This window comes from Phyllopteryx taeniolatus, chromosome 18, assembly GCF_024500385.1.
Source record: "Phyllopteryx taeniolatus isolate TA_2022b chromosome 18, UOR_Ptae_1.2, whole genome shotgun sequence".
Classification (NCBI taxonomy): Eukaryota; Metazoa; Chordata; class Actinopteri; order Syngnathiformes; family Syngnathidae; genus Phyllopteryx; species Phyllopteryx taeniolatus.
The window spans coordinates 4,591,504-4,615,725 of NC_084519.1; the positions used below are offsets into that span (position 1 = coordinate 4,591,504).

The 24,222-nt window shown below is 40.8% G+C and overlaps 1 protein-coding gene and 1 long non-coding RNA gene across 4 annotated transcripts in view; one reads left to right on the top strand and one right to left on the bottom strand.

Moving 5' to 3' along the window:
• Window positions 1–7,431, bottom strand: part of fam49a (family with sequence similarity 49 member A) — a 32,321-nt gene extending 24,890 nt beyond the window's left edge. For all 3 annotated transcript variants that reach the window (XM_061754162.1, XM_061754163.1, XM_061754161.1), the window contains exon 1: window positions 7,295–7,431. The gene's annotated coding sequence lies outside the window, so the exon portion shown is untranslated. The remainder of the gene's footprint in view (window positions 1–7,294) is intronic.
• LOC133468352 (uncharacterized) lies at window positions 4,992–22,756 on the top strand. The gene is made up of 3 exons (XR_009785467.1): window positions 4,992–6,082; window positions 21,813–21,870; window positions 21,968–22,756. It is a non-coding gene; the product is annotated as an uncharacterized LOC133468352 (long non-coding RNA).
• Window positions 22,757–24,222: the final 1,466 nt, after the last annotated feature.

Genomic DNA, 24,222 nt, shown 5'->3' on the forward strand with positions numbered 1-24,222 from the left:
GATTTGCTTTCACGGGCCACATAAAATGATGTGGAGGGCCTTATCAGGCCCCCGGGCCAGGAGTTTAACAAGAGGGATATATTGGATAGTCAGGCCCATAAATATTAGGACATATACACATTTCTCATCTTTTTGGCTATAAACACCACCACACTGGATTTGTGTTTATAACACACGCACACACACACACACACACACACACACACACACACACACACACACACACACACACACAGAAGGATTTGAGATCGTGAATATTGAACCGGTTTAACATTTCCTACTGTTAACCCGAACCGCTCATTCCCATGTAACCTGTATGCTGAAAAAGGATCTTCTTCAAAAGAGATTTTCTCGGAGAGCAAGCAGTTTGGTTGTGCATACGTGTAGTGTTTCTACATCAATTGAAATTGCCAAAATGCCAGGCATGCATATTACAGCGTGTACATGAAACGTTTCAAAAACTCAAAAAGGTCATAGTTGTGTAGCAACCGGACAGTGCCTGGTGAGAATTGAAAAAGTGCTGCAAGGCTCCTGTTATTGTTTTGACTGTGTAGAAAATAATGTAACGCACAACAAGGCTCGATAAATACAAGAAACACAAGGTTCGCCCACAGTAGCTACTGTTGAGGCGCATTTGAGCAGCATTCCGTAAATACTGCAATTAGAGAGGAACTGAAAATGGTGAGAGAAAACAAACTTGTGCACACACACGCACACATTGGCTGTTACTTGCAGCTGTTGGAGCATGCGCTCTCACCAACAAAAGGGTGCCATTCTAGTAAAAGGAGAACCATGAAAAGCATGATTTACAGAGCAGATGATCTCAGTCTAAAATGTACACAAAGAGCACACAATAAATTTGTTGGCTCATTTCAGCACTTTGCAAAGGTCGAATAATGAGCTAAAATAGACTTAATTATGTCAGGTCTGATCAATTAGTTTAAACTGTGGCTTGGTTTGGATTTTTATTCTAATTTGATTATATATATAAAAAACAAAGGTAACAGTAATATTTCAGTATTACTTAAACCCACAAACACCACATAAAAATACACGTAAAACAAACCAAACAGGTAATACAAACACTAGTGTGTACGAAGGCTTGAATGAAGCGGTCTCGCATCACTATTTGCGAGTCAAAATTAGCATTTTGCGCCTCGTAAAACACATTGAAAAGCAAAACTGCGAATCAGAGATTGTTCGCTGTGCTCAACGGACGTTTTAACGTCATCGCCGAAAAGGCAGAAAGTGATGCGAAGCTTGGCTGCTGGTGCGGGAAGGGCGAAGCTGAATTGATAAGAAAAATGCAAGAGCAAAAGACGGAAAATGGCAAAATTGTGGTAGCATTTCATCGTGAAATATAAGGGGACGTGCAAGGTTGTAACACGGACCTTTCTTTCCGGCGAAGACGCAGAGTATGATGGCTGAACCCCGGCTGAACACACTATATACGAGGCTTCATATGTCGGGGGATGAAGGCCGTCATATACGCCGTCTTTGTTTATCACAAACACCATATTTCGCTCCCACCATTCATGTTTACATAGCAGCTGGTGAGTGTGCAAGGTGTATTTAGGGACACTGCGTAAATAAGAATGAATATGTTCTTTTGTAATATAGTACATAATTGTAAAAATTTATTACTAGGGAAATTACTTGTATCAGAATGCTTTAGTTAAAACACTGTACGATCTCACCGTCATAAAATGGGATTTATTTTGTTTTACAATATAACAATAGAGCAGATCAAATATTTTGTTAATATAGTCAGCCAGAGCTGTAAGGAATGCTTTCCAAAACATTTAGAGTCCATTTCATTTTTCCGACAGGAGGTGGGGGGGCCCACAGCCGCCACTGCTCTGGGAGTCAGCCAGTGAGAGTGTAGAGTTGGCTCTTGTGAGTTCAAGTTAGTGGCTGGCTGTTAACTGGATAACCGTTAGCTGGCCTGCTTGTGGCCGTGCAGCTAAAGTATGAATCTGCTTATTACGTGTTTATTGGGTTACCGTTTGGTCAATAAAGCAATTGAAAGTGCACTGGAGGCTGTGCGTTTATCCCTAACCACTAGTGGGGGCATTACAATACGTTAAACAATTAAAATCAGATTATTACATACAATATAAAAAAAGACATGCTTTTTTTCCTCAATGTCTGACATAAAATCAGAATAAGATTTTGCTGTTTTAGGTTAATTAGGATTACCAAAATTATTTATATTTGCTAAATGCCATAATAATGAGAGAAGGATTTTTCTAGACAATTTTTCAGTACTTTCTTCAAAGTTAGAAGTTTACATACATTTCATTAGTAATTGGTATCATTGCCTTTAAACTGTAGGACTTGGGTCAAACGTTTTGGATATCCTGTTATAAGTTCCTCATATAAATTGGGTGACTTTTGGCTCATTCCTCCTGACAGAAGTGGTGTAACTGAGCCAAGTTTGTGGGCCACCTGCCACATGCCTTTTCTGGTCAGCCCATAAAATTTCAATAGGATTGAGATCAGGGATTTGTGATGGCCACTCCAAAACATGGACTTTGCGATCCTTAACCACTTTGTTACCAGTTTGGAAGCAAAACAACCCTACAAAATGATGCTGCAATCCCCGTATTTCAAAGTTGGGATAGTGTTCTCTGGCTTGTAAGCTTTTTTTGCAAGCATTTTGACCAAACAGTTAAATTTTAGTTTCATCAGACCACAGGACATGTCTCCAAAAATAAAAGAATTTGTCCCTGTGTGCATTTGCAAACTGTAATTCGGCTTTTGGATGTTTCTTTTGGACTAATGGCATCTTCCTTGCAGAGTGGCCTCTCAGCCCATGTCGAGTATTTATTTCACTGTGGATAATGACACACTCTTACCAGCTTCAGCCAGCCTCTTCACAAGGCCTTTTACTTTTGTTCTTGGGTTTATATGCACATTTCGGACCAAAGCACATTCATCTCTGTGACACAGAACCCGTCTCCTTCCTGAGCAATCTGACAGCTGGACATTCCCATGGTATTTATACTTATAATTGTTTGAACAGATGAACGTGGCACCTTCAGACATCTGGAAATTGCACCCGAGGATGAACCAGACTTGTGCAAGTCCACAATTACCTTCCTTATATGTTGACTGATTTCTTTTGACTTTCCCATGATGTTAAACAAAAAGGGGTGTGTTTCAAGTGTGCCTTCTAATACATCCACACGTGTGTCTCTAATTAACTCAAAAGCTTCCAAAGACACGACATCAAAATCTGGGTTTTCCCAAACTGTTTAAGGCAGAATAATCCTACTGTATGTAAACTTCTGACTTTGAAAAAAGCCCTGAAGAATTGTCAAAAAACAATTCATTCAGGCATTTAGCAAAAATAAATAATTTTGGTTTTTGTAAAGGAAAAGTTAAATCTGAATTAATGTCAGAGTGGTGGAAAAAAGCATGTCTTTTTTTAAAGTGGCTATAAACATCTGGTTTCAACTGTAGCTAGCGATGGTAGGCTATATTAAAGGGCATCTTAACCCCCCCGCCCTTTTTTTTTTTTTCAAGAATACATCGTATTCACTTGTCAAAACATGGTACAGTAGTCTGATTATTTTTGCAATCGTGAAATAATAATTCAATGGAATAATTCGTCAATGTACGGGGCCCACCATGTCAGCAGCAGCAGACCGGAATTCACATCGAAACTACCATACTGCTTTGCCTGCTATATTTGAGTAAGCCGGGTTTGTTACAAATGGATCAGTAGGATCTGCAACAGTGTTACACTGTCAGCATCAAAGGTAAGTGTGCAGATTCATTTTCGCCTAATAAACGGCTTTTAAAATGTAGTCCACCGAGTGTCGCTAGTCTATTGGCCACTTGCTGCTAGCAGCTAGCCATTAAGGCCGGCGACTGGCGCCATTATATAAATTTTCAATCTATGACAGCATAATCAATTAGTGATTTTTTAGCATATTAAATTAACAATTGAACATGATTTCAGGATGGGGTTGTGGTAACGTTGGTGGCAGTATATGATTGCAATATAAGGTGGGATACCAACTTAAATAATGTGAGAACAGCTTTTGCGTGTCAGATGAGTCACACTGCCGCCATTATCTGGCTAGATAAGTGGATCTGTCTGACGTGTCTGTCATTGCTGAATATTTACCAACTACCTTTGGTTTTATTAGTAATTAAACAGAGTAGGAAGGGCTGATACTGTATTTCACATACATGTCACATTCTCGCGAATTAAACACTGAAAAAATGCAAAAGTGACACCACTCAGGCAAGTAGAAGTGATGTTTTGAACATATTTTTAAGAATACTTTGTAGATTTAAGTAAACAGAATCAGATAAATAAGATATATACATTCATTCATTCATCTTCCGTTCTACTTATCCTCACACGGGTCGCGGGCGTGCTGGAGCCTATCCCAGCTATCTTCGGGCGGGAGGCGGGGTACACCCTGAACTGGTCGCCAGCCAATCGCAGGGCACATAGAAACCAACAACCACTCGCACTCAGATTCACACCTTTGGGAAATTTAGAGTGTTCAATTAATGCATGTTTTTGGGATGTGGGAGGAAACCGGAGTGCCCGGAGAAAACCCACGCAGGCACGGGGAGAACATGCAAACTCCACACAGGTGGGCCGGATTGAACCCCGGTCCTCAGAACTGTGAGGCTGATGTGTTAACCAGTCGTCCACCATGCCAGATATATACATTTGCACAGAAATATAACAAAGTTTTGACATCTTGAGTTTAGTTCCCCTTTAAATTAACAAACAATGATACTCTGTGTTGGTGCTTGTAGATGTGCTGTACCCTTTTTGACTTTCTCTGTCTTTTATGAAGTATTTCCTAATGGCTCGCTGCCATTGTGCTAACCTATTTCTACATAGAATGATGTGAGAGTCTCCAGTAATATTAGCCTGTGTGAAAAAAATTATCACTGCGGAGCTTCGAGCCAGAGAATTTTACTTTAACTTTTTTTGTGAATCTAATTATTTGAGTTATTCCATTATTCGTTTCAGCCCTTGTTGCGGGTAACTGGCGCCGATCCCATTTAACTTTGGGCAAGAGGCTGGGTACACCCTGGACTGGGCGGCAGTCAATTGTCGGGAACATGTAGACAAGCAACATTTGACACTCACACCGATAGACAATTTAGAGTCTTCAATGAACCAAATATGCATATTTTTTAGAACATGGGGAAAACATTCAAACTCCACATGGGAAGGCAGTAAGTGGCGCCTTCAGACATCTGGAAATTGCACCCGAGGATGAACCAGACTTGTGCAACTCCACAATTACCTTACTTATATGTTGACTGATTTCTTTTGACTTTCCCATGATGTTAAACAAAGAAGTGTGTTTCAAGAGTGCCTTCTAATACATCCACAGGTATGTCTCTAATTAAGTCAAAAGCTTCCAAAGACACGACATCAAAATCTGTCATATTTTTGAGAACATGGGGAAAACATTTAAACTCCACATGGGAAGGCAGTAAGTGACAAGTGTAATTCAGCAGCTTGATGCTGTTTCCATGGAGGAAAATAGAATCTATGCTGTCTTGTTGGGGCTCAGTCACTTTCTTAGATTTAGTAGCACTGCCTCTTAAGTCATCATGTCACCTGTGGCCCTACAGAATGTGAGGTGAGATGAGAGATGTCTCAGTTGCACAAGGAAAACAGGCTGATTTCCGCAATACAAGAAACAGGCATGCATAGCGTTTTACCGGTATAATACGTTATTATTGGGGTATTTTGAGGTTATAGACAAGTTATCAAGACACCTGGTAACCGTTTTCAATCATGAAAAAATGCATAATATGTCTCCTTTAAAAGAGCTTAGACATATTGAAAATAATGAAGTAGGAATGTAGCGCAAACATGTGCTTCTTTCACTAATATCCCAAGGGGCATATTTGAGAGCAGCCCACGTCAAGAGAGACAGCTGCTTCAGTCATACATCTCTCTACCAACAACACACAAGTACACTGGAGGCTTTCCATTGGCTTTTAACTACTTGGAGACGACAGCAGAGCAACAAGTCATCATCTGCACGTTCAAACCAACACTGGTATCCCCTTGGGACGTCGTCAACATAAGGTTAGTTAGCAGGGGCACTGGTTCCAAATCAAATGGTTTCAGTTGCTAGTAGCTATTCGAAGCATGAAGGATTAAAAGCATTAAGGCGCAATTTGAGGAGCGTAAAAAAACAATAATAATAACTAGAAGGTCCAATTCCTGGAGACATTGCGTGTGAATGCTGCAATGCTGATTGAAATCACGCGCTTGAATGAGCTGAACACGCAGAAGTTGGAACGGTGGGAATAGGTTGGGAAATAAGGAAACTGTAGCTAAAAATTTTGAATTAGTCTTATGGTGGCTAAAATGCGGGTATTTTAGTGTTGCACAGTGCAGAATGTGGGCAATGTGCAAAACATGTAGTAAGTGGAATGGTTTGAATTGGTGAAGAAATGTGGAAGAGGGAGGGGGGGGGGGGGAAGGCAGAATAGAGTGGAATGGGGGAGAATGTGGGTGTTTTAACGTAATAAAATCTGAAATGAGGGTGTAAAATTCGGAATGTGGGTGATACGGGAATGTGGGGAATACGGGGAATGTGTTTTGAAGAAGTTCTGAATGAGCTGAATGTTTTAAAAGTGAAAGAGAATTTTGTTGAAAGTGTCATTGGGAATGAATGGGAATTATTTGGGTGTAAAATGTGGAATTGTGGGTAATATGAAAATGTTGCGGCTTCGATGAGCAATCGCACGCGTCGCGTGAATTTTTCGAACATGTCGAAGTTGGAACGGAGTGAATCGGATGTAGCGAAGGCGAAGCCCGTCAAAAAACGCGGCGGAATACTAAAAATAATAATAATACAAATAGAGACAAAAAATAAAAAGGTAGAATAACACATCTGTGAATGCACTCACACAATAAATGTATCTGGAGATGCTACTTGCCAACCAAGCTTCCAGGCTAGCCAGTTAACCAAAAGTGCTATAAAGAAAGAGCGAGAAGTACACCGATAATAAACCGCAAATGGTCAAAGGGCACAAGCGGCGTTGGGGAAAAGCTTTTGTGATCCGTGCAGCGATACAATAAATAAATACAAATAAAATAATTAAAAAAACAGTTGGGATTATTTCAGAACTTGATGACACTAATGTAAGCTAGCGGGTTAGCCTCCCCGGCATCTTTCCCATGTGAACTCATTTGACAGTCGGGGATATACAGCATTTGGCAACTAATCAGGGGGTTAAAGCACAGCCATCGGAACGGGAGTTAAAGTAGCTTAAAAGAGATGAAACTTACCCGTCGGTGTCTGGGGAGTAGAGCTAGCAGGTAATAAATGAAGAAAGTGTGTGAGTAGCCCTTTTCGGCGACCTTGGCAACACAGTCGGTGACCAGCAACATTGAGTCACAGCGGAGACCCCGCCCTCTGCCTCCAGGGGGGAAATAAATACCAAAAAAAAAAAAAACGGTCCGACAACTAAAACACGCCCATTCCAATTTTGATTGGTCCATATTAGGGACAGTGCAAAATCAGCCAATTAAACTCCACTCACTTGCTTCGGCGCAAGCGGAAAAACTGTTCCGAACTAGTAGGGCATTATTGTGTGGATGCTGAAGAGCAATTTTGTACTTAGTATTGTTGCAAAAAGAATTTAATGTGTATAACTCAATCACGGCGACACGGTGAAGGACTGGTTAGCACGTCTGCCTCACAGTTCAGAGGGTCCGGGTTCAAATCCCGGCCCCGCCTGTGTGGAGTTTGCATGTTCTCCCCGTGCCTGGGTGTTGTTTAGCTATACAGTTTAGAACTGACATTTTTCCATTCATGCAACAGTCACAATTGCAGTTGGAATGGAGATGACACACTCCCCCACCCCCCTGACATGTTATACTGTAGCACTGAACATGTTTGAACATTGGGTGTGCATACCCTGCACGCCCTCAGGCATGCAATGCAAACAAAGATTTTCTTTCCTCTTTATGTATTTGAAGGAGATCTATCATGGAAATACGAGTCTGGATTATGATGATAATGATATGAATGATAAATAGAATTCAGAAGAGTTTCAGTATAAGCACAAGTTAGGCCTTATGATGGGGGTCACAGTATCTGTTGTGTACGTGTTGATGGCATTCTCTACAATCACACAAAGAAGCCTCCAATCACACTGCATTTGTGATCATTATTAATATTTCATGGTAATAGTTGGAATGTAGGTATGTATGTATGTATGTATGTAATTTTAAAACTACCCACTGATATGTTGTTTCATTTTGATTATGACATTTCTATGCCATAATAGTGGGTATGCTTTTTATCCAATGGTGACATCTAGTGGTGAGTTTCTAGTGGTGCGCGCTTTTATAGTTGCCAAAAGTGGTGCAAAAGTCAGATATAGTACTGTACTCTATGTCGTCCAGATGAATTTATATTGCACTGGTAATATAAATTTTTTTAGCATTTGAATGAATGGATACAATTCATGTCGAAATCATTTTCACTATCAAATTAGGTTGCAGCGGCACGGTGGCCGACTGGTTAGAGCGTCAGCCTCACAGTTCTGAGGTGCGGGGTTCAATCCCCGTCCCCGCCTGTGTGGAGTTTGCATGTTCTCCCCGTGCCTGCGTGGGTTTTCTCCGGGCACTCCGGTTTCCTCCCACATCCCAAAAACATGCATTAATTGGAGACTCTAAATTGCCCGTAGGCATGACTGTGAGTGCGAATGGTTGTTTGTTTCTATGTGCCCTGCGATTGGCTGGCAACCAGTTCAGGGTGTACCCCGCCTCCTGCCCGATGACAGCTGGGATAGGCTCCAGCCCGCGACCCTAGTGAGGAGAAGCGGCTCAGAAAATGGATGGATGGATGGAAATTAGGTTGCTTCACGCCATGGTCCCGTTGCTGAATCTTTCACGATCAACTAAACTAATTGGAACAATCAAAAATGACAAAATACATTTATTTGTTCTCAATTCACACTGACTAGATACATTTCATAGCAAATTGATAATGCTGATGCAAAGTAACTATTGCCTCCACAGGTAGGGTTTCTGTTGCTTATCCTGTTTGTTTAGCACTACTACTAGTACTACTAGTACTACTAAAACTCAGTAACAGCTGTATTAGTGTTTTAAAAAAAATATTTATTGCATTCAAGTGTTTTTCATATAAAAACGAATGACAAATGTGGGTTACGTTACCACCATAGCACTCCGTCGTCAACGGATCCCTGTGTAATTAATAATAGTGAAAAAATAATAATTTAAAATAATAACAACAAACATCATCATCATCATCGTCATCATCATCAGCAGCACATTATTAATTTAATTCCTTTTAAATAAATGATTCTTATCATACAAGGCCTATTTTTTTTTTTTAATTCCCAATGGAAACTCAAGACATTATGAAAAACTATATAAAAATACTAATACTATATATATATATATAATAGAAAATAAATCACACTACAGAGGGACAGTTTGTGAAGGTGCTTAGTTGTATGCTTCTTTAAATAGTATTAATTGAACAACATGCTTATTATGGAACTGCATTGCAACATACGTATTAAATAAGGTGGATTCAATGTTGAAGGAACGAGAGGTTAAGGGTTCAAAATTGGGCTTTGGTCCTCCTATGTAGAGTTCAGATGTTCTCCCCATGCTTGTGGTTTTCTCCGGCTTCTCCCCACATTCCATAAACACTTTAGGTTCATGGCAGGCAGACTCTAAATTGTCCATAGGTGTGTGGTTGTTTGTCTATACAGTATGGCCCCTGTTGACTGGCTACCAGGCAAAATCCTGTGTGTCTCGCACATTGTCAACTTCCCCTGAAAGTGTTGAATTAATACATTTGAACCCCTAGGTGGCAGTAGCTCACCTCTCTGTTTTCTCACTGCCTGCTTGTCTGGGTTATACCATTAACTCAAGACTGAATATATATCTACAGTTTAAAGTCTTCCACTGTTGAGAATAACTTTGACTATATTTGAATGTTTTAATGGAATTTAATCTGGAAATCTTAATGTTAAACTGATTACCACAATCCTGTGTCGTGTATTTGCACTTTTTCTCAGACACATACTATTATTCTCAAACAACGCTGCAAGTCTTGAGTTTTTGGTTTTTGGTTTTTTGTCAAGTCAAGTTACAAGTCATCAAAACGCTCACCTGAGTCAACTCTAGTCCAAGTCACGATGACTCAAGTCCCCATCTCTGAACTGAAGACTAGAAATTGTCCATAGGTGTGAATGGTCAGTTGGTCAATATGTCAAATGATTTGAATTTGTAGGTACTTGGAGTACTGAAATGAAAAGCTGTTTGAATTTTGTCTGCACTAAAAGCAAACAGGGCTTCCGTGCTGTGTCTCCACACACGCACGCACGCACGCACGCACACACACACACACACACACAGGCCTTGACAGTAAACAGCCTTTCTGGGATCTAACAGGCTTGGCAGACTTTAGAGCAGTGGTTGGATCTTGGTGGACAGTTTCATTTAATTATCTTGGTCATAACCCCTGCTTCATCCTTCCACGCCTTTTGTCTGGCTCCCTTCTGTCGGCTTTGTCTTTGCAGCCAGTCTTTTTGTGAGCTGCTGCTTCATGACCTTACCTTCTCTAAGCAAGGTTTTATGCCCCCCCCCCCCCAAAAAAAAAAAATAAATAAAAAAATTCTTTGCAAACATAATACTGTAGTACTATTACAATTACTAATAGTAATGACACTGGTGTACACTCCACTGCCTTGCGTGGCTGTCATGGTTTCCCTCCTGCAGGTAACTCGCTCACCACTGTATTGCTGTGCTCCCAATTAATTGACAAATATTGTTAAATCAATATGTGATGTATTGAAACATCTTCTTGTGTACAGCACTGTAGAAGCCCATAATATAAAAACAATAACGGCCCATAATGTAATAACTGGCCAATGATGTAATAAAAGTCCTGAAACTATAACGTAATAATTTTTGGCCAATAACGTAAAATAAAGAAATAAATACATCTTTGCAAATGTAATAACTGAGCCCCTACATACAGTAATAATATACGAATCACTTTATTGAACTAATTGTATTTGGATATACAGTAACTGCGAAAATCCATCCTCTCTTCTTTTCTGTCTTTCTCTCTCGCTGTCCCTCTATCCACGTTCAGGACTCAGGTGCAGGACTTTGATTGTGTTATTGGCCAGTTATTATTTTACGGGCCTATTGCATTTGAAAAAGGGCAAATTTATTACATTATGGACCGTTATTACGTTATGGGCTTCTATAAGCACTGTAACGAGTCATACTGTAAATATGTAAATAACGAAAAAGGCAATTACCAGTTCACATGACTGAATCTTCTGATTTCGGTGGACACAGCGAATCTGCTTCGGTTGGGCTGCACACTCTGCATTCCCGCTTCCCTCATTGTCCAATGGGGGACAAGAACATGGTCTATGAAAGTTGCCCGTATTTCATCTGAAAAATGTCATTTTTCTTCATCATATACTGTACCTCCTCTCTCTCCTCTTCCTCCTGGACCACTTGGCACTCTTACTCTGTATGTCTGTCTCTCTGATTGTTTCTATCCATAGTGAAATTTCACTTACCCGGGTTCCCTGAACCGGTTTATATTGGTTTCGTCACCAATATGTGTTTCATTTGAAACACTTGAGCTTTAATTGAGTTTGAATTATGCTTTCCATGTTTTAGTGGGTAAGATTATGTTTGCAAGTTGTCTCTAACTCGATGAAAAGTGCTTAGGCTTCTACCATGAGTGACCAATTCGATAATGGCGCTTTTCCATTACAAGTTCTAGAACGGCATGGTCCCGTTCTTTCCCGGTCTCGGTCTCGCTTGACTTGGCCTGGCCTCCGTTCCCTTTCCATTACAACAGGCACCAATCAAAACTGAGAGGGACTGGAGCGGGATCAAGAAGGTGACCCGCCCGTTTCTTGCCGCGCCTTCCATCTTGCTATATTTCCTCTTCTGCTAATATGGACAAAAATGTCTGCACCTCTTCAGTTGACCAGACCGGACCATCGTAGAGAGTTGGAGACGCACCCCCGCACATGAGCGATTCACAAGTGGATGCCAGGCGAGCCTGTTTAGGCGTTTGATGTTGTGTATTCAATATCTTGGACTTTATCACATCCCTTAAGCCATAAAAAGATAGATTAATTAAAAAGCAAGAGTGCGGCTATTTGAAAGGAGACTCGCTGGCTCCATTCATTTGAACATGCCCAGTGTGTACGTACATTCGCGTCCATTCTGGTCACAAGCTTTGCTTTTTCACCTACAGGTACAATATACATTATGAATATAGTTATGTATTGATGTAAAACACAATATTTGGTATATATACATTATATACTATTTATATGGCTTGATGCGGCGCGGCTCGCTAAACCCGGAAATGCGTTTTCCCCGTGAGGGAAAGCTTATTTGCGCGACGTTAAGATGGCGATTAGAATTTTGAATCACGGCAAAACCAGTGGCAGACTGATCGGCCACTCATGAAAACAGTAATACGCAATAATTACGCGCACTATGTGACAGTTCAGTTCGGTTCGGTGGCGTTGGAAGCCTTTAGACGCCATGATTGGGAAAGTGACAAGTCACTGCGCTTAAAGAAATGTGGGCTAATCAGATGACTGACTAGTCCTCAGAGGATTAGTCCTCGGCCTGCGTTTTTGAACCAGGTTGGAGGAGGTTCTGAAAAGCGGTGCCACTGTCACCCCGCGGCCTCGAAAAAGTGTAATGGAAAAGCGAACACACGAGGCGGGGCGAGGCTGGTTGGGTGTAGAACCGATACAATGGAAAAGGGGCATTAGTGGGTTCAGGGCACTGAGGATTTGTGTTTTAGCAATTGAGAAATACTGTACAGATTTGTATTGGATGTTATTAGATTGTCCACGAGTACTGTACCTAATGCTGCAATAAACGCAGTATCCGATATGTATCCAACACTTACTGCATAGGCGATGGTAATGTTTGATTGTCAAAGTCAAAGTCAGCTTTAATGTCAATTCTTCACATGTACCAAACATACAAGGAATCAAAATTACATTTCTCGCCCTCCCAACAAATGAAGAGCTATCTTAACATTAAAGAAAAGAAAATAAGGTGCACAGTAGATGAGACATTTACTGACACTAAAATAACAAAACAAAAAAAAGAGCAGTCCACAGTGTATAATGTGTGTAAGTTTTGATGTAGTAGTGCAAGACACTCATCGTGTAGGCGGTAGTGTTTTTTAAAATGTTTATTCAGAATGGGGAGGGGTCTCTGTTGGTGAGTCTGGTGTGGTGGGAACGGAGCGCAGGAGGCTGCAAAGGTTGTGCGGTGGGTGGCTTGCATCGCGTGCAATTGTGATCGTTTTTTGGGGCGAGGCGCATGGCGCATACGTCTTGCCAGGAGGAGAGTGGAGCACCAATGATCCTTCCAGATTGTATGTATTGCATTGTATTTGTAAGGGACAGACTCAGAGACAGACAGAACAAAAGGTGACCTCTGGAGTTAAAGAATACGCTACGCTACATGTTCTACAAATAGGACAAAACAAGTGATACTGTGAGAAAAAGGAAAATACCACAGCAAATGGAGGGCAAAAGATACAGCAGATCATTAGAAGAAGAATGTGAGTAAAGATGCACGTTAAGCCACGGAAGCACAAAATCCAGGACATTCTGTCCTCAGATGGCAAATGGGGGGGAAAAAAAGGAACATCGCAAAAGATTGAGACAGGAACATTCATTGATGCAAATAAATATTCGGTTTAGTGAAGAATTTAAAAGAATGTCATCTGTCATATGGGCTTCAAAGGATAAAACAACACAAACGGGCTGCGGTAATTAAATGCTACAAAGCTTATGCAAGAACTGCATTGCATGAATGAGTTTTTCTTATGCTAATGTCATGCACCCCCTTAGTGACTTGTTTTGCATATTAGCACTGCACTGCATCACACTGTTAGATTAAAAGAATAGAGATCCATCCATCCATTCGGAAATAAGAGAACGCTTTGAAGATTTAACGAGTCGTTGAAGCTATGGAAAATAATTATTCACACAAACCCCTATTAAAAATGGATATTAATTCATGGGAGTCGTTGCCAGAGTCGGAAATGTTGTAATCTTGAGAGATTGATATGAGTTGAACTGGTGTAGAAAAAAAAAAAAGCAGGATTCCCGATAGTGATTCACAGTTGTACAGTCTTATCAACAGATTTATTATCACTTTAATATTATAGTGGCTTGTAATAAAGAGAACAGTATCTTTATCATTGTCATAGTGACCCTTCATCGCATAGCTGAGTGATCTGTAATATTGGTGGACCAGCCAGGACAACGCTCACGTTGGGTGAATAACTCTTCAGACTGCAACGTACTAAAATGACCACACGTTTCGCTCTAATAATAATGCAAATTACTTTAAAAAAAAAAAAATCATTTAGTATTTCACATTAACTGATTGGTGACACAGTGACCAAATAGTTAACACATTACCACCTCACTGTTCTGAGGTTGGTAGATTGAATCCGGGCTCCGGCCGTTCTTTGCGGAGTTTGCGTCATATCGCCGGCTTGCGTGGGTATTCTCCGGGTACTCCGTCTTCCTCCCAAATTCATAAAAACATGTCAGTGAATGGACTGTCACTCAGAAGTGAATGTTGGAAACAGTTATTCAAAACAAGTGACACATAAATGATTACAGCAGAATGAAAAACAACGATGACCAATGGGCATCACGCAAAACTTAGTAACAGAAAAAAACACACACATGTGCGAACGTAAAACTAACAAGAAACAAACGGAAAAAAACAATAACCAAAATGTCATCGTGAGAACAAAGAACATGAGGGGAGAAAAACTAACAAAAGGTGGTTGACGGACCCAACGATGAAGGACGGAACCAACGGAGCGGAAACCAAAATCTATCTACTCTAGAAAGAACAAAACAGAAAATCCCAGAGGTACTTAAATTCTAAATGAACTTAAGTGCTTCGGGTACGCCGAGATGAGCGTAAACGGAAACACAAAAGCATAGTAGCACTTAACAAACGCAAACCTTAAGTACCACAGGAACCGATGAAATAGGAAGCGACAAGAAGTCAGGGGAACTAGAATACGACAATAAGCAAAACGGCAACAAAGCAATACTCCGGTACATTCCTTCAGCTGGAGCCACACTTAAATACACCAAAGGGTTGATGGCAAGCAGGTGCGGCTTGGTGGCTCAGCCCACCATCACAAAAGCAGAGAAAGGACATGACATTACCGGCAGGCATGAACATAGCACATGACACGCTTCTTAGGTTGTTTGAAGACTAAATGTGAGTGTGAATGTTTGTCGACATTTGCATCCCAACTGACCGGTGCCCATTTAGTTCGAACCAATTATTGAAAATTAATATTGATTTGACAGTAAATTACACTCCTCCTCGTTAGTATAGCGGTATCCCCGCCCGTCACGCGGGAGACCGGGTTTTGATTCCCCGACGAGGAGAGTTCCTTTTGGGCAGTCGTGGCCCAATGGTTAGGGCTAAGGTTCAAGACCCAGACCAGACCATCCGCCAACATCCACCGGACTCACGGCTGTGGTGTCCTTGAGCAAGACACTGATACCCCGAACTCCTCCCCGGCCGCTTCAGCTGCCCCCTGCTCCAGTGTCTTCCACTAACTAGTGTGTGTGTTCACTGTGATGGGTAAAATGCAGAGAACACATTTCGTGTGCATGCATGCATGTTCATGACAATAAAGATGATTCTTCTTCGTCTTCTTCTTCTTGAGAACTGTTGGGGGAGTTGGAACCTATCCCAGCTGACTTTGGGCAAGAGGTGGGGTACACCCCGGACTGATAGGGCACATATAGTAGACAAACAAACCAGATTATTCACACTCACATGCACACCTATGGACAAATCAGAATTGTTAAGTATCTGAAATGCAGTTTTTTGGAATGTGGGAGGAAGCCGGCGTAAGGCCACTGACAGTGCGCAGAAAACAATTCAAGTAAAAAATTGTATTGTTGCTTTAAAGTTCAGTGCTGTGCAACCAATATGGTAGCAGTATTGATATTTAGCAATAATGTGCTGATACAGTGAAGCGTCTTAAATAGGGTCAAAATGATGAGGTGAAAGCAACTGAAAGGTATCTGTAGAAATAGTGTTAGAAGAGTGTCCCCCGGGTCAGGCAGTTTTGGATGACAGAGGCAGTAATGCAATCAACTGGCCAGCTCATTCCCCAGACCTGAATCCAAACGAACACCTCATATATCGCTGCGTCCACAAGTGTCATTTCACACTGCAGTCTGATGCCCTGATCCGGGTCTGGAAGACGATCCCACAGGAAACCATCTGTCCTGATGTTGTAAAGAGGGTATCCAGGCACGGGGAACGGGGAAGCCTCCTAGTTGATAGTATCTTGATACAGTGATTGCGCAATTACTGCTATATTGTGGATTAAACACAGGATATACATTATGATATCTGTATAACTGAAGTTTGATGGAAACAGGCGCTTTAGAAAACCCAGAATAGATATGTAAGTAACCCAAACCATATGTGAATGTTTTTTTAAAACAAGTAAAAATTATCAAATGAATGATTACAATTTTAATTATTAAAGCTGGTGGTGTATTGATATTAAACAAAGCAATATTGATTGAATATCATCCCATTCCTGATTTTTCCACTTTGATTTTAGGTATGATTCTAAATCTACAGTAGTACTCCGAGGGATAATGATTTAGGTTATTTATTTGTTCTAAATAAAGTTTTTTTTTAACTCTGATATTTAATTCATAGAGGTATTCCAACTTGAAATGTGTTGTGTTGAGTAATTGCAGAGCTCCTGCTCACAGATGCTTTTTCTTCCCTTAGAAACGGACTTGTCCTGCTGTCTCCTTCAGTCGCTCGTCGCTTTTAATTTAATTTGGTGGTGTTCCCCCCCCCCCCCAGGGAGCCCGGGGCTCCCTCAGCATGTTTGAGCAGAAAGCTACATAAAAAGAAAAAGAGGCTGTAAAAAAAAAAAGAATGTACAATGTTAAAGAAATGTAGTAGACCACCTATCATTAGAATTAGAAGAGACAGCATCTTAGTGCTTTCTACCATTTTGAGCAGGACTAAAGAATTTAAAACTGAACTCACTGTGCTAATAAAAAAAAAAAAAGTACAATTAAGAAATGCAGGGAGAGCGTTAATGAAAATGTTTTAGCATTAAAAAGATAATCTTTTAGCATTAAAAATATAATCTAAAAAAAAAAAAGATTTAGGTAATTACCCATGCTGTTAATTTAGGGAGAATGTGGAATAAAGCTTACATCAGGAGGTGGGCTAATACATTTGCTAAGCACTGTATAGCTCTCAAATGCCAATGCTGCTGCTTCGTACCTGTGACCGCCCTCATTTGCCTTTTGATCCGAGCATGCTCGCATGCTGATTAGCTATTTGTGGGAGGAAAATGTCAAACTTGGGACAGGAGCCCTGACAACAGCTCACTCTCGCACAATAATCCTTCAAGAACAATAATGTTTTAAAAGTATCGTTCCCACGATGCAGGGAGGAGATGCATATGCTCTTCATTATCTCTAAAAAGACAAAGTGATAGAGACGGAGAAACAGCCAACTGCATCTAATCAATAATGTCCATCCATCCATTTTCTGAGCCGCTTCTCCTCACTAGGGTCGCAGGCGTGCTGGACACCTGTCATCGGGCAGGAGGCGGGGTACACCCTGAACTGGTTGCCAGCCAATCGCAGGGCACATAGGAACAAACAACCATTCGCACTCACAGTCATGCCTACGGGCAATTTAGAGTCTCCAATTCATGCATGCTTTTTGGGACGTGGGAGGAAACCGGAGTGCCCGGAGAAAACCCACGCAGGCACGGGGAGAACATGCAAACTCCACACAGGCGGCGCCGGGGATTGAACTGTGAGGCTGACGCTCTAACCAGTCTCCCACCGTGCCGCTAGTCAATAATGTATCGGCCCTGAAATATACATGAAATTCTTCATTTTGCACTGGGATTATGTAATCCATGGCCTGGTGGATCAAGTGATTCTAATCCCAGTTGAAAGCAGAAGGGAAACATGCTAGCCAACAATGCATTTCTGAACCTTTAAAAAAAACAAAAACAAAACAGCAGTATTCATATGTAAACACAAACAGCAAATTCCTTGTCGGATGAAATAACGAGTCCTCTCTGTTTGTAATGTTTATGTCTTTCAGCACACCCACCCTGCACACAAACCACTCATCAAAACAAAAGCAGCACAATGTCAAGTGTCGCTTGACAAGGAACGACATGCAATCAGACGCTGTTTAATCTTCGTTGCTCTCTATAGTAGATTCCAACCCATGCGGCGAGCCCACAAATTTGTATTGAGGCAACCAAAAAAAACAACATGATTACTAAGATTATGTTTTAGATTTGTCACTTTTTCGCTGCACATGTACATGGCATCTAGCGTTCCCAACATTTCCCATCAAAAAAATCTCAGGAGAAATACTTACATTTATTTACAATCGATGAGAACCTCTAAAACATACCTTCGCTGAGGTCTTACAACTCATCTGACCAGAATTGTAAGGAAGAATACTATATTCTATGTATACTAATGTAATATTTCTCAGCATCCCTCACATTTGTCCAGTTTAGGAAGCGTCAAAGGATTAACACTGTGGTCTCTATTTCCGTACACTTCGCATCTGTGGCGGAATGCAAAAACCGCCGTTTCTTGATTTTCTTGTAAGCGCAAAGCTCACGTCGCGTGTTTGCCAATTTGTCAGACTGGTCTGCACCAAGCTGGGCGTACCGGCGCAATAATGATGTGTCCTTCGACATGCTTCCGGTGCGGTGAGAATTTGTACACTGAAATTTGGTCTAAATTGACGCCTGCTGGGACCACGGCTAAGTCCAGTACAGTCCGCTGGTCAAACACGATTTTGATTTTGGGGCACAAGGCAGACAGATTCTGAGCTTCACGGACATGTGTGGTGGATGTCAATTTCTTCTTGCGCCCTGTCAAAGACTCACGAGCGTTCCGCATTTAAAGGGGATGAGCTGATCCGCTTTGATTGGACATGACTGAAGTGACCATTCCCACAGCGGCGCAGAACTCCCTCTTATATACGGCGAGCTGCGCTTTTTTTGTTGTTGTTGTTGTTTTTTTTTGTTTGTTTTTTTTTGCTAAAAGAAGGCCCAGCCACAACACTGTTAAGAGAAGAAGAGTGTAATGGGAAAAAAATGTCTCAAAATCTGAACATAGCAGTCAATTCTAGAGGTTTTGTTTTCTGATTTACAACTCGTTTTCCACTGACAATATATCGACATCAGTGGCTAGAAGGTTCATAAAGGTCGATTAACAGAATTGCTTCAATTATTTTTCCTACTACAGTATACTGTAGATCACTTGCGCAATACTAATATACTAATACTAACACATTCTTGATTTAGACAATTGTGTTTGTTGTATCATTCTGTTAGAATACTATCAAAATATATGATATTCAACAGATTCAATAAAGGCTTTTTCGTTTGACAATGGCCTCAAGCAAAATGCTCCCATTCCATCCAATGAAAATCTACAAAACAAAAGGCACCTTCAGCGCTTGATCATCAGTATATTTTCCACAGGAGAAATGCCCGCACATGAAAATTGCTCTCAAGGTTAAAAGCAGAAGAATGGCCATGCTGAGGTGCTGCAAGGCATGAATAAAAATGAAGCAGAACATGAGTGTAAATCAAGGTCTTGAGAGAAGAAGAAGCTGTGAATTGCTTTTGTGGCCCCCTCACTCAATGCAGTTTGAATAGAGCATGGTGGTGACACTCACCCGTTAGACACCTTTGCATGGGATGTGAATTGGCGATGGCTACAAAAATGTAACAACAGGATCTTTATGACCCCGGCTATGATGCAGAGAGGCCAGGCTTGCTGTATAAATAGCTCCTGTATGGACTGTTCTGTGATGTGTTGTGTTCATTCCCAAGCATACACTAGTAGTCAAATCCGACAGACCATTATGTTGTCGTTTACCCAACAAATTCCCAAAACATGCACGTTCGGTAAAGACCCTAAAATTAGAGTCTAAACTGTCAATAGGTGTGAATGAGAATTATTGTTTGGCTAGATGTGCCGTGTAATTGGCCGGCGAGCAATCCAGATTGTACCCTGCTTCTCTCTATATAACAACGTTAACAAAAAGTTGTAATAATCCATCAATCACTCCATCTATATTGCTCATCTTCAAGTTAACATTGTCACTTAAGGAGATAGAGTCAACCATTCACATGCAAATTAACACTTATGGTCAATTTTGAGTATTGAGTATTTTAATATTTTTTCTTTTTTTAAAAAGAGAATACGGTACACTTACTGTATAAGCGGATAGAATAGAGGCAGGGAGTTCAACACTGCAATTTAATGATAAATACAAATGAAAGGTATTAGCATTAATGATGTGTTTTAGGCATGGTTTGTCTGAATAGAGTTAACCAAAATCAATATGTTTCGAGTTATGTGCATGATAATTGTGCTGGAACTAATAATGCATGCGCAGGGCTCTGTGAGCTGTATGCTAAAATCACGTTATAAAGAATTGACACATTTCATCATTAACATGTTATATTACCGAACTATGCTTTCAATTACCTATTAGTGTAAACATTCCATTCCATAGAGCTAATTATGATAAAATTGTGCCATCAATCTCTTCATCAAAACAACATCTCCCGTTAGAGAAAAAAAGTGGAAAAAGTGCACTTATGCCCTGTGAAAATAACAAAGTAGCTACAAATATGCATTCAACGTATCTACTGTATTATTCAATTAAATAATGCCTGTTATTCAATGAATTATTTTGCCCGAGGTTTGCCCAGACCCCTGTTGCTACATTCAAGAAATCTGGGAATAATTTGAAAATGCACATATGTATACATATACAGCAGGAACTAAAAATATGCACGCTGTAGTTGAGATCTACAGTAATGTAGAGAATAATTGAGCACTATCACGACAGGAAGTGATGTTGTATATCATCGCAGCTGTGATTCGGTCGCTGGCGAAGATAATTACCTTTCTACGACATTTTTCCAAGTGCTGTTTATTATTTTAACAATGATAAGTGACAACAGTTTATGATTTCTCTCGGCTCCAACATCGCAAATTGTTCCACAATGTGGAATAAGTCAGGCATTAGTGTGACATGCGAACTAGCCAAAGCATCGGTGTCAATATTGACCAGGAAAAAAAAAGAAAAATAAATTAAGCTTGTGAAACTGTTTCATTTTCGCTGAGAGAGTTGGACCATGATATTCTACTTCACATCATGTCGTGTCATGCTATTACGTCATTTAGTGAACACTTCGCTTGCTGCATTCCAGAAAATTGGTTAGCCAGTGTTTTCCAACCTCCGATCTGGTAAAGTGCACTGGAACGCCGCTCAAACTGGCAGGTCCAAATCGCAACATCACACAAAAAATATCTACCCCGACTTCACCGAGTTGCTTCAATCTGACGTCACTCCCCCACTGAGACACAGACCAGAAATGTTAAAACAAAACAAAAAAATATTTATCGCGATCAGTCTTTGTTGTTTCCATTCGCCCGGAACACTTTGAGGTCGCAAATGGTACAATCCGAGTGGGATGTATCCAGCTTCTCACTTTTTTGTCCTCAACCCCATAAAAACACATTAGGGATGAACTAAACTATGTCCTCTCTGTAATTTGTGTAACGTGTGTCCCAATGTTTTGTTTTCCATTTGGTGCATTTAACGCAGACATATTATTGAAATAAAATTTGTTTTATTGTTTGTATACAAATAGGTGGGTCTCTACCTGCTCGCCCATCAAGTGTGGAATTTAACCGACCACGTAAATCTTGGTAGGGTTGGGGATTTGGTAATGTAACCCACATACAAATAGTGTACTGTATGTGGCGCTTGTCTCCACGAGTGAAAATGTTTTTATTGTCTTCACAGGCACTCACCTACATGACTGAAAATGGGCAGATTTCCGCAAGGTGTTTAAAGTACTTGAGATACAGTATTTTGACGTACGTACAGTATGTGACAGATATGTTAATCACACACCTACAAACTGCTTTAAATTATGGGGAGGAAGTAATACAATTATGCAAACATATATAGGCCCATTGGACATTATACACTGTGGTTGGCTGGCAACCCCGCCTCTCCCCCATAGTCAGCTGAGATAGGCGCCGGCATGCCCGTGACCCGAGTGAGCGTAAGCGGTACGGAAAATGGATGGAGGGATATTATACACGTGGAGCTTTTAAAAATATGGACAGAAATGGTGGAAACAGACTCCTGGCAAAGCAAACCGTCCACCTTCTCTGACTTCACAGTTGATGAAGATGAATATCAACTGGCGTCCAGACAGTTTACACATGACTGATTACTCTGCTTGGCTTTCCAAGCATGAAAAACTGCTGGCTATCAAATGTCAGCATCCATCATTGTCTGCGCATAAAACCTTGTTCTACTGTGCAAGTTATATTTTTCAACTTATACAGTGAGTGACTGCATTAGTTTTTTTTACATTTGTATTTGGAGTCATATGGGTTACACTACTGTTTGTTTTTTTCTGCTGCAGTTTGAATATACAATAAAAAAAATCAATAAACGTCGGAATCAATAAAGCATGAAAATGCATGATGTTTCGATATATATGTTACATGTTTCAGAAGACAAAGCGAAGGCTACAGCTTTGACATTTAAATAATGGTCTTTGTTTTCGCTTACTCATCAATATGGACTGGAACATATTCCAATAAATGAACAGCAAAACAAGGCAAAATTGTCATGATCTGTTTTTGTTGACTTTGATTGTTTTGTTTCACGGCATGTCATATTTTCCCGAGTCCCTTCTTCATGTCGTCCACTTGTTAAGTTGTTTTTTTTCCCACCTGTTCTCGTCACCCCTGGTCCTTGTGTCAACCAATCAGCCAACCATTCGTCTTGTCCAGGTGTGCCTTGTTGTCTGGTCAATTTGTTTGTATTTAGTTCCCTGGTTTCTTTCAGCCTGTGTTTGGTCATTGTTTCCCTTCGACGTTACATAATGTTGTGTTTTCTGTTTGCTGGCGTGGGGAGTCTATTCTCTGTGTTTCTTTGTTACTTTATATCCTGATTTTTAAAAAATGGTAAATCTAGTATTTTTGTAGTTATGTATTTTTGAAATATTTTTAGAGGACATAAATGCCCTCAAATGAACACAATTATCATTTGATCGTGTTTTACTTGTATACAATATATACTGTACAGTATAACTTGAATGCAGGCCATTTTTGAAACTGATTTATGCATGCACATCCTTTTGAGGTCGAACATTCTGCTCCCCAGTTTTCCGTCCGCAAATAGCTGAAAAAATGAATTAAACAAATTGTGATTCCAGCTCGGCTTCAAATGAGAGTTGCTGGCCCCTGAGCTCCTCACATCAGACGCACTCACAAGACTTCAATCAACGGCTGTTTCCTATTTTAGAAGCAGCCGCTTCCGTTATCAAGACAAAGCAGCCATTACCGGACGACCAGGCATTTGCAGGGAGTTACCTCACTCTCATCACACCCCATCCGCTTCCTCCCACTACCCCCCAACACAGGGAAAGCCTGCCAGGGAGAATCCCTTTTCATGAACTGCGCTGCTCTAGCTTGCTTGACTGGTGAATGATAAGCTGACTGAGAGAGATGGTTTTTTTTTCTTCTTCTTCTTCTTCTCCCCATCTTCCCTCTTCATCCTCCTTCTCACTTTTCTTATTCTCTGCTCCATGCATCCCCTCTCACTCAGTCATGAAGTGTCACCCTCGCTCGCTGATTGGTATGCAGAGCCCGGCCCGCTCTGTTCTGCAGTGTGGATCCACTGCTGCTTGTCAGGGAGAGAGGGGAATCGCACTGCAGTGGCGGGTGGGGCTCGCACGTACACATGTGAGAAATTTCTTCTCTACTGCATCAGGAAAGCTTTTTTGGAATGATCGCTGAAGTAAGAATTTAGTATGGACTTGCACAATCTAATCAGATTCAATATACAGTGAGTGCTGTCCGGCGTGGTTTGGATTGACGCTGTCAGCGAGGTATTCATTTCACAGTTTGTTTTTGTAATTTTGGATGCAGCTGCGTCGACACATTGGCAATATCTGTATTTTTAATTTTTTGAAATTCAGCTCTCAAAGCCAGTTTGCTTTTGAAACATGAAATTAGACACAGACAGGTGCTGAGTAG